This window comes from Puma concolor, chromosome B2, assembly GCF_028749965.1.
Source record: "Puma concolor isolate L17-30 chromosome B2, mPumCon1.1.hap2, whole genome shotgun sequence".
Lineage (NCBI taxonomy): Eukaryota > Metazoa > Chordata > Mammalia > Carnivora > Felidae > Puma > Puma concolor.
The window spans coordinates 117,566,400-117,578,974 of NC_141671.1; the positions used below are offsets into that span (position 1 = coordinate 117,566,400).

A 12,575-nucleotide genomic window follows, 5' to 3' on the forward strand; every position below is an offset into this window, starting at 1 on the left:
GGGGAAGGTCAGAGAGAGACACACACACAGAATCCAAAGCAGGCTCCATGCTCTGAGCTGTCAGCACAGAGCCCTACGTGGGGCTCAAACTCATGGACTGTGAGATCATGACCTGAGACGAAGTTGGACGCTTAACCAACGGAGCCTCCCAGGCGCCCAATTTCGACGTGGGCATCATTTCTGCACTGCAGAATGGCATCAAATGAGAAGAGTTGTGAAGTGCTCTACAAATGCAAGTCATGATTATCAAGATAGTGGCAGTCTGAATCTTAACGTATATTCTTTTATTTGATCTCCACAAAAGAGTTGTGAAGTAGATAAGACAGTTATTGATAGCCACTCAGGTGTTGTGGATACTAAAAATGAAGGTGAGAGAAATTAAATGACATGCTCACTTAATAGCCGAAAAATTGAATACACTCCAAGACCTACAAAGTTAGGTATTAGCTAAGGAACACTGGCTTTAGAAGTCAGGCCCAGGTTCTAATCCCGGTTATGCCATTTATACTTATGGGATACTGGGTCAAACATGCTCTCTAGGCCATGGGTCTTTCTATGAAATTAAATCACTGGACCATAATATCCGTAAGGTCTCTTCCAGAATCATGATACTATTTCATCAACAGGAAAGGCAACATGTCCAGGAGGCCAGGTTAGATTACACAACTAAGTGCACAACGATGCCAAAGGGAAGAATCCAGGCAAGGCTTACAGGGTGCCAGAAATAAAACAAACTTGTGCTAAACCAGCTCTCAATTCAACCTCTTACATGCTTCCTGAAAACAATGCTTCCAAGCATTTCTAAGTTTGCCAAACCAGCAAGATTTTCATGCAGAAGTAAGTGAAAACATAAAATTGAAGTAGAATATGAAAGAATATAGAAGAGAGTAATTTCTGGGGGGAAAAAAAGCTGCAAATCAATTCATGTGAAAATTATCTCACTCTGCTCTGGAAGTTGCCAATAAGTATTATTATGAAACATGTTATTATTTGTTATGATATTCACTATTATGTTATTAATTTTATAAAAGTATAGCTAATTAAATGTTAATTTCAATATTTATGTTTTCAGGAACAAGCAGAAACAAAATATCCTCATATGAATGCATACCCAGAAATAACAAATCATTATCAATGATGAGTCAGTACAAAGTAAATGGAAATAAGAAGAAAGTCTCTAATTTAACCACATGCCATCAATGCATCTTTCAACAGGTAAAAATGTAATGCATTTCTTCAACCAATTTACCAAGAATAAAAATTACTAGATGAGTCCATAAAATATGAATTATTTTATGTTCTCTCCTATATTTCTCTCTCATTTATTATTTCACCAAAACCCATTCATTAACTGCTCTGTTATTTAAAAGTCATGTATTCTATGCGGGAGGTGTGAGGGAGGAATCTCTTTCTTATTTATATTTGTTCTTCACATCTATAACAAAGTCAGAACAAAAACATGTGGGCACATAGATATGTAACATACAAACCAAAAATAGCCACAGTTAGCTAATTCAGCAAACATGAACAAGATATTATTTTCTCAAGTGATCAAAATAGTCTAACCAAAAGAAAATCTTTAAAATTGACCTTGTAAACGGAGCCTGGCTTTTCTACTACAGTTATGATTCAGCCTTGACCCACTTGGGCTGGGATCCCGGGTCATCAATTTACTGTGTGACTCTGCAAAAATTACATACACCTCCCACACCCCTTCCTCATTCTGTAAAATACAGGGTTGATCTGAGGGTGTCCTGTGATAACATGTGATCCGCTCTAATGTGGAGTTGGCACTCAATACATGCAATTCCTATCAAAGCCCAGCTAAGAAAGGCCACGGCTTCAGTAAGGCTTCCTTCACACTACAACTTTCAGCAAAGGCCTTCAGGCTGTTGACAAAAAAGAGTCATACTGATCCAGTGCAGGAACCTCTGGAGTCACTCATGTAATCCTCAGGAATACAACAATGACTAGATGTCCTGATTGCTGTTTGTTACACAAAGCTATCAACCACCACCTCGAACCCACCCACCCACCCAACCCCAATACTCCAACCAAACTTATGGACAGGATGGCAAATGCGAGATAGAAAAAAACAAACAACTTCTATCCTGAACACTTATCTGCCAGACAGTGCCATAGGCACTTTTGAACAAATTTTCAGCCTAGACACAATAAGTAAGTTGTACAAGGAAGGAGACAGCAAGGGATGCAGCTGGGATTTTATTATAACTGGATTTGATCCTACAACCCATGTTTCTTAAAGCTGTGTAACTCTTCCTCCAATATTTAACTACTACCAATAATGCACAAACCAGCCTCCCAGGAAAGTTTATATTAAGTAATTCAGCAAACCCACAAAACTCTACAGTTAACAACAACACGTAAACTCCCTTGTCTGTAGTCTTGGGATTGTCACTATCTACAGTCCTTGAAACACTGAACAATATACATTTCTAGTTTGGATATTCCAAGTATAGTACGAATCCAGACACACAAGAGTGTATTTCAAAACTGTCAGTAGCAAGAGGATATGAGTTCACATTGGAGATTTCTGGAAAAAGATTTGGTGAGTCTTAGTGGGAAAGGCATGAACAAAGCTTCAGGAACATCTATTGTCTCTATTCTATCAACTGCTTGGGCTAATGGACCATTCTGATTTCCTTATGATTATAAGGAAATGCACAGTTCAGCTGAAACATATACGGAACCATCACAAAACTACCAGCATCATATTTTAGCACGTGAGAAAAATTCTATTATTCCTCTTTCAGCCTAGTAGAGTAGGGGAAAAATAGGACAGAGTTGGCAAAGAAGACTGGGATGGAAGTACTCACTTATTATGAAATAATCATTATGTCAAAGGAATAGATACATTTGTCTGTACCTTTCCCATGTTTATGCCCTAGAGATGTGTGATTATCTTATAATCATTGCTGTTTCCCAGAGAAACACATTTTGCTTCATGATACAATTTTTTAAAAGTGAAAAATGTATTACCAGAGGTGCATGTTAAATCGATGATGATGACTTAAATTAACCTACATTTGTCACTAAATTTCAAGGGTCATCCATTATTGAACACAAAAAGTCATATTTTCTACATGAGGGGAAACATTAAGTGCAAAGAAAGTGAGAGAACCATTAATTAAAACTTATCTAAAAGAAGACAGAATACTACTAGAGATACCTATGATTTTAGCCTTTTTTGGGGAACAGGGTCCACATTCAGAAAGACAAAGCATCAATGGCAGTCAAAAAAGTAAAGTAGTTTACTTATATTTGCTGACTGTATTACCAACAGGAAATCATTATTCTGCAATAATCACTGTGCCCCAGTGAACAGTAAAATTATTTTTAACAATTCATTTGCTTTACAATCTCTAAAACACAATGGCTCTAGTGAAATTACTGTACAATAACCTGATCATTTATTTTTAAATCAGCACGTTATGCATAGTACTAAACCCTCTTTAGATAACAAATGTCATCTAAAGTAACATATTTTCAATACATTGAACTCATCCTTACTATTTTATTCTTTGCTGGCTACGTATTCTCTTAAAACAAAATAAGATAATTAAAGTGTTCAGCGATGAGTCTATTAACAAAAGCAAAAGATTTAATATATTGCCTTGAGAGATACTTTTCAAGTTTCTTTCCTTATCTTGGTAGGAAAGAAAGAATAGATTTTGAACATTCCTGAAGGGGATAATTATGTCTTATCACTTGCTTTCCACCAAAGAAAGGTAAATATGAACTCTTAATCAATATGACTTGTGACTGTCAATCTATTGTGTGATCTTCTTCAGTCATTTCCTGTCCCATTACGTTCATCAAAAGAAACAAATCAGGTGAAATCGGAAGCAGAAAGCTATCACTCTGATGTCAGACACAGAAAGAGAGATCACATCAATCAGTAATATCCTTGTCAAGTTAGAATCAGACAGGAGAAAACATACCAATAAGTGGCTCATATCTCACATGGTAAGGGCTAATTAGTTCGAGAAAAGTCCCAGAGGGCAGGAATTTATTTTCTTCAATAAAATAGACAGTTTAATGAAATGCCCTCTAAAATTCAGCTCTAAAGTTCCAGAGTTTATCAATCTTAGAAGAAAAGGAAACTGGAATCAAATTGTCCTGCAAAAATGTAACTGCCTCATTCACTGAATTTATTAATTCCTCCAATATTAGAGTAAGAATTAAATTGCCTATTTGTAAGCCAACAACTAACTGCAAGTAAATGCTGTGAATCTTTCATTGCAAATACATGAAGAAAAGCTAAATTTCCACAATTACATAATAAAAAGCATTAAGTGATATTTTAAGTAAAAAAATAACCGTGTTCTGAACAGGTAAATATCTGGGAAACAAAAATCATTACAGAGCATAAATCAAGAATGCATAAATACTTAAAATAAGGACTCAATAAGGACTCACAATAAGGACTCAAGGGGCAATTCTTAAATTAGCATCTAACTTTGCACCCATCACTGTGCAGGACAAGGTGGAGAAGGGAGGTTAAAGGAAAACCCAGAGAACCTATAATCAGCAGAAAATTTACTTTAAAAAGCATCTATCTACAATGTGTCAGCCAGTACATCTGGGCATTGGGTTACAAAAGCTACCATAAAGACAAGCCCAACAGTCAAAAAGCCTGAGACCAGGTAAAATGAGGGTAGTTACAAAATGACATTATTGGGGCTATGATTGATGTAGCTACATAAGTCTGCTGAAATGCAGAAGAAACACTAAATGTCAGGTGAAACCTGGGAGGCTCAAAAGAAGGTTACATTTTAAATCACACAAAAGCAAAAAAGAAAAAAAAAAAGGTATGATTAGAGGCCTGAAAAGCAGGCAAACATTTTGATTCCCCACAGTATTTGCAGGAGACCCTAACTTTGGATGATGATGCCAGGGAGGCTGGTTTATCCAGAGAATGGCACATAGAAATCTAAATGGTGGGAATAGTGAACTTTACACAAATATGAACCACGTTGCAAAGACAATTTAATTCATTAACTGGCTTTGGTATGGAAAAATGAGGAGAGTTTCTGGCCTCTGATGAACGTTGAGTCAGTTCCAACTACAAAGTTTCCAGGCAGAGACATTCTGAGAACCACTGTCATTGACAAAAAATATAGAAACTGGGTCACAGTTGAATATAAATTCAGGTAAATATAAACGATTAATATAAACACAGGTAAATATTAACAATTAATGTCTAAATTATTGATAGCTAAAAACATAAAATAGCAGGCTATACTTATGCAAAATCTTCCTTTATTTATAGCATTCCTTTGACTACCTGCCTAAGTCTAAGGAAGAGAACAGACAGATGTTAAATTTAAGATAGTTGTTTTCAAGTTTCTTAAAATCATTGGTGTAGCATGTATAAGGTAATACATTCTCCAAAGCAACTCATCCTGTATAATGAATGTGCTGCACTTTTTCTATGTAATAAGAAAAAATCAATTTAGCATTCTCTGTGGCTGCAAGAAAAGTCTTTAAACCAATTAAATTAACTTTCCCTTCTGCTGATGGTACTTGCTAGTCGATTATCCTTAACCCATAGCAGACGGTCCTTACTTTGGGGCCATGAGGATTTCCTGGAAACGTCTTATAGATAACCGTAAAGGGGATTATGCTTCCCCATAGAGATGCCACAATCTGAGTAGATTTTTTCTTTTGACATCAATAAGTTATGATGATGTCAATCATGTATTATTAAAACAAAAGACTAATGTGAATTTCATTCATACACAAATGTAATCATTTTAAACAGTAAAATCATGTCCCAGGTCATCTCCTGGAATTCCAGTACTGAAGAAACCTTAGAAAATTTCTAAATGGAAACACTGTATTTTTTTCAGATAAGAAAAAGAGACACGTACCTTAAGGATTCCAAAAGGTTTCAGTACAGACATACACCTCACCTCCCAACTTTACAAAGTCACACATAACGACCACAAGTAATTAGCACTGACTATAAGAGGAGAGCCAATGGCAATGCCACCATATTAATTTGAGCATTTTCCACCTACAGTGCAGCAGTGCAGATGCTGGGAATCTTAGAAACGCTATACACACACACACACACACACACACACACACACACACACACACACACACATATACACGTGTATATATATATATATATATTTTTTTTTTTTCCCTGCATTTATGCTATATAAAACAAAGAGGAGACCACTTGGTAGCCAAGGTCTCTCCTTTTTTTTTTTTAAATCTGAAATAGCTGTGATTCTAACTTCCATTGTCAACTTTTGGCAAGCAAGACTTGCTTTATTCAGGTCTTTAACATCAAGAGCAGCTTGAAGGAATAAAAAGGGACAGACAAAAGGCTGCCTGAGAACTGTGGTCTATGGAGGGAGGGAATAGAAGCTGCAACCCTTTGCCTTGATAATAGTAGGAGAAACCTAAACCTTAAAAAAAAAAAAAAAAAGTCTTCTGTAGTCAATCCAGGGGACTGAGATGGCTGGTGGAAGACCAGGTGCCGAAGGAGCCACAGCAGTTGCCAAGTTAAAAGCAAAGGAAACATGGTACCCTACTGCCCCAGAGTCAGAGCAGTGATTACTAGTTAAGTGCTTTAAACTCTGACAGGGATAGAGAGGGGACTGACCAGGTGTCCACACTGTAGACATGGTCCTCCCTGGCTCTTAAACAAATCAAGATGAAAGCACCACAGGGAGGTTGAAAGCAGATGATTTTATTCACCCCCACCCTGTTATCAGCTTTACAAGAGCTGTAGCTGGAAAATGGCTGATAAAACCAATGTAGTAATCTCTCCTGCTATGCTTTGATCTGGTTTTCTGGCAGAAGCAGCTATTATCTACTCAAAAAAAGAAAGGTCTGATCAGGTGCAAATCTCTATTGGCACCCTGGCCTAAGCTCAGAAGCTCCCCTCCTTGATCAAAGTTTAAAGCGTTCATATAACACTAGCACACTGGTGTCCTCAACTTTGAAGAAATCATTACTCAAATTTTTCAAACTGTGATTATAATATCTCCGGTTCTCTTCTAAGACACCAATACATAATCTCTGGCCAATGATGTGTGTCCTTAGCCAATTTGACTGGTTTATTCACTTTATTTGGAAGAGCTGGAACAAATGCACTTAAAATTAATACCAAACTGAAAGGTTTAATGTGGAGTTTATCAGGAAAATAAGGATTATCATAGTAATAGCACTCATTATATTAATAATTCCATTTCCTGAAACAAGAACCCTGATATCAACTACAATATATGGCATGTGTTGATTATGATGGGTTTATTCACAAATGAATTTGCCATTAAAACATACATTAAAAACGACAGACAAATGGGGCACCTGGATGGCTTAGTCGGTTGAGTGTCCGACTTCAGCTCAGGTCATGATCTCATGGTTCACAAGCTCAAGCCACACATCAGGCTCTGTGCTGATAGCTCAGAGCCTGGAGCCTGCTTCAGATTCTGTGTCTCTGCCTCTCTGTCTCTGCCCCGCGCCACTCATACATGGTCTCTATCAAAAGTAAATAAACATTAAAAATAAACAAACAAAAACAGATTGAACTCTAGACCAAGGCACGTCTAAGGGTAATAGGTCAACAATCCCTCTATTTTGGATAGATGTCCATCTCTAGGGTCATGGGACTTTAATATAATCATGAAATTTCCAATTAAAAAGCTTTCTAGTAAAGGACACATGAATACTGGTCAATGCAGAAGTAGAAATTTATTACTGTAATTTCTCAAAAGGTCTATGGTAGTATGAACTTTACAAGTTCTCCTCTCATGATAAAAATAAATTGTTCAGCAAATAAAACAAAACTACAGTTAAACCAGGGCTCCTTATTAACTGTTATTACATTTATTATACATTTATATATTTATTTTATTACATTCATTATAGTAAGAGTGAAAACAACAGAAACCAATCGACCAGCATCACTAAAAGATCAAGATCCCATTGTGCAAGGTGCAAATTTTCCTCTTCAAAATGTTTAAATCCTACCATTACAATATAAAGACAATTTTAAAAGTTAGCCAAGAGAATAACAAATGTAAATTGGGGTGCCTCACTGGCTCAGTCAGTTAAGCCTTGATTTTGGCTCAGATCATGATCTCATAGTTTGTGGGATCAAGCTCTACATTGGGCTCTGCACTGGCAGTGCAGAGCCTGCTTGAGATTATCTCTCTCTATCCCATTCTTTCTGCCCTTACCCCATGTGAGTGCTCTCTCTCTCTCTCTCTCATAAATAAACATTTTTTTAAAAAAGAATACCAAGTCTAAATAATGACCTATTTCCAATAAATTACAACATCAAAATATTATTATTTATGTGGCTATGGTTTTTAATTTCTTGAAAGAATAGTATTCCTAGGACATAGGACATAGGGTTCTTTCTTCCTGCCTAAATTCTGTCTCTGATCAACTAAATTAGATTTTCCAGCTCTGAAAGAAATTTGTATTCTGTAAAAATCAGAAAACTACAACTCTCATCATGTGTTGGGCTAAGTAAATTATTACCTTGGGCCTATAACGATAACTTAGTAATTACTAAAAAACATGATTTGAAAATACTTTTGAGAGCATTTTAAAATTTACTATCCATGTTATAATAAACTGTTTCCTGTAATTTACAATTCCACTAAATAAACTTAACATTGTATCACAGTCCCATGGGCAGATCAATCTGCAGAGGCAATTACTGACATTCACACCCAGATAAAAAGTGCCCAGGTTGTTCCACTGGTCACCACAGAAATAGACCTGAAAGCATTTTTATCCTGGGTCCAGACAAATGATTCAGAAATACCTAAAAGTTACAAATAGGGTGTCTCACTATTAAATTTGTAGGTCAGCTCATGGAAGAGTATAAAGTAAAATAGCCCGATTTAGCCCAAATGAGTGAATGTCTGCGAAAAGGCAAATTTCTGGTGTTAAGCTAACTAACAAAAGCAATACGAATGAACGTGGCCTTTTTGTTGCCGGTGAAGTCTGATAACTAAAATTATTCCACAGACTCAGATATGAAAGCATCTTGCAATACTATCAATTCAGGTACACCGCGCTCCTGTTTCCAAAGAGAAGAGCGAGTAAATCTGTGTGATTGCAATATACCACCTGCCGTGCCTATTACCTTGTGCATCAATAGCAATACACAACACACAATACTGTTTCATTTTATTCACCACAACACACTTACCATGTAGGTATTATCCCTGTTTTGAAGATGAGACACTAAGCTTCATGTTGACTAACTTGACCAAACTCACAGTAAATGGAACTCAAAGGATCGCAAAGCCTGTGATCCTGTGTGGATGCGATGCTGCAAGTATTATTTCTATGTGTCTGTTTAGGTTTGTCAGTGTGAAGCTGAGTGTTCAGACCTGTGAGGTGGTTATTTCTCTATTTACTTATTTGTTTACAAAAGGATTTTGTTGTTTATTTATATATAACCAATAAACAAATTCCATAATGTTACCCGGAAAAGAGTAAAGAAAGAGTTCAAGGACCTATGGTCCCCTCTGGGTGAATTTGTCTGTAGGGAGAAAAGAGCTAATATATTGACAAGTGAGGGCAGTGCAATTTAATATTAAGAATGGTTACAGTGATGAGGGAATGACAGGAGAAGTGAACCAGGAGTTGAAGTCCCAGATGGTAATCATTGGGAATTAGGATTAAACTATTTGATTCTATTTGAAGTTTTGCAGAGGGTAGGCGTGGTCTCAATGAGTAGACTTTACATGGGGATTTAACGTTTATTTGAATGTTCTGGACTTAGAATGGACTATGACTATAGGAGATATGGTATAACACAAAGAGAACTGGACTTGTTATCCAGAGATAGGATTCAAATCTCACTAATTGTATAAAATCACATAAGTGGCAAATTCAGGACCCTGACTATTTTCATCCGTAAAATGAGAAGGTTGGACAAATTGCTTTCTAAGGCCCCTTTCCGTATTAATATTTCATGAGGCTAAAAGATACCTTGTTACAGTTGATGAATTACAAGTAACTTCTAAGATTATTTCAGGATTAAGGATCTTATTTTCCTTTGTCACATGGTATATTATTGTTTCTTTTTTTGGCAAATTGAAATGCAACTAAGGCTCTAAAATGTGAATATTGAGTGTGTACCTGTGTGTGTATATAAATACATATATGTAGAGATAGGTAGATACAGATATACAGGATCTATTCTGTAGAATTTAATCAACATGATGGTATATGTAAACCTTTTTAAAAATTTTAAGTATGCACATAAGATAACACTAAGTGTTTAATTAAATATTAAATGGTTAAGTGTGAAAATCATTTGTTAATATAAGATAGCACGTCTTAATTAGAAATGCTAATGTACTAAATTACTGAATAAACAAGAGCATAAGATTTGCTCAAAGCAATATATGTAAAGTTTTATGATATCCATTAAGGAATTTAAACATGAATTTCTGTATTTATGTCTATTAATAGCATTTACCAGGACATCTCATTTAAGACAGCAAAAATATTGTGTTTAAGTACAGAAGTTCAAAAGAAATTCAGAAAAGAAAACAAATTTATTTCTTTCCTAATTATTCTTTTCTGCTTACAGATGTTTTGCATTCATTTATTTGGATCCCACCTCCTTTGTAGAAAAAGACTGAAGGCAAATCAAAGAATAAATTAACCACAAGAAAATGCTATAAGTGTAAAATCAGAGGGAGAGAAGGAGAAAAAGAAAATGAAGACATCAGTGAAAGCCAAGAATAGAGCTCAAATGTGTTTAGTATAAACATTTATATACTTCATATTAGAGAGTCTTACGTTGTCTCTAAGCTTTCTAGCAATAAATGCAGCATGCAGCTCCCAGAGTAATTTGATTCCATAGAACAATTCCACTGGGAGGCAAATTGATAGGTTCCTTGTGCCAGTCTCCACAGATATGGCTTGATTTGGGGATACCTTTTAGATAATATGGGAAAACTAGAGGAAGAAAGGATTGCATATCTTTCCAGCAATCTTCCTCAAAAATTGGTTCTCAAAACTACAGGCTCCAATGAGTTCAAGTCCAAAAAGTTCTGTGGCATTAAACTATTCAACAATGCCATATAAACACAGACACTCATTTCAATAAACTCTAAATTTTAAGAAATTATGTATATAGAGTTCATATACTCTTATGAGAATTAAGGAATCCAGTCTTAAAAATACTTTATCGTGTCCAAAATGGTATCCCTGCTTTGCTGAATGCAATAGCACAGGAACAGATTTCTTCAGAAAAGTTTTTCTAAATCGTCTCCAAATGAAAAACAGTGCATGACCCGTTGCCTGGAAAGTCTACTCTCTACGGCCTAGTACAATAGTGTGAATCCAAAAACAAAGTTCCACTAATGTGAAAACAGCTGTCTGATTCAATTAATTATTAAAATAGAAGTAATTCCATAAAACACACACCGAAAGTTTGGCTCTGAGCTAAGCTTAAGAAATGCTATCTGTGAGGTATAGACCAATGCAACTGGATTTTTCAATAAAAGTCAGACACAGCACATTGAGAAAAGAAAATAACACATTAGTAGTAGGAGCCGTTGTCAGAAATTGAGGAGCCGTATTCAGAGACTGAGATAACAAAAGTATGAAACTGTCTATAAAAAAAAAAAGGTTTTATCTCTTGTCCTCTGTTAGAGAACAGGAGTGTGAGAGCTCTGTCAAAACACTGAGATTCAATTTAAAGAGAAGAGAGGTCACAGAATACAATCATATTTTACCCTAATGAAATATGTGACCTGCTCTCTCAAAACAATATTCCTGCTGACCATGATTCTAGAAATAGTAATATAGAAACACATTCTGAAATGAGATCAATAACTGGGGTGGGGAATCTATGTTGAGCGTGGGCAGACTAGCTCATAACAGACTCCTGACCAATGAAGTAAAGGTTGGGGAAAGGACTGACATTTTCTGTGCGGTTAGAATAACATTCTTGTATGATTTATAAAACTGCTTCAGCCAATCATTTAGGCTTAAGTTAATAGCCATCATGAATTAATTCCAGCCTCCTAGTCCAAACAACTTATATCCTAAGTTACAGAGAAAACTTGCAGAGGTACTTAATCCTCTCTTTAGTGCTTAAAGTTATTTGAATGAATGGAAGAATGATTGGTCCAATGTGTTATTTCCTAATACTGGGAATCATAAAAATGAGCATGATGTGTGAACATGGGGACAAATAGAGTCCCACTATTTTAAAAACTGAATAAAAACTGAGTTAAAAAAAATTCTACAGACTGTTATTTCGAAGTTCTCAGTGAAACTCTATTAATATTTTAAATAATTTTTTGAGTATTTCCAAAGAAAAGCTTAAAATACCAGAATAATAGATAAAGGAAATGATGCAGTTCTTAATTTGTCCATATTTCAATAAAGCATTTGGCAAAATCTCTGGCTCTCCCCTTATGGGCAAGATACAGAAATGAGAGATGAATAATAACACAGTAGTGTTACTTCCTGACTAGTCTAACTTCTATACTAGAAAAAGAGTTGACTAATACATTGTTATCATCCAAGAAGAAGCCATCATACATAAG

The 12,575-nt window shown here is 35.7% G+C and overlaps 1 protein-coding gene across 9 annotated transcripts in view; it reads right to left on the reverse strand.

Moving 5' to 3' along the window:
* PTPRK (protein tyrosine phosphatase receptor type K) overlaps window positions 1-12,575 on the reverse strand; it is a 571,143-nt gene that overhangs the window by 308,163 nt on the left and 250,405 nt on the right. The gene's annotated exons all lie outside the window — the stretch shown is intronic.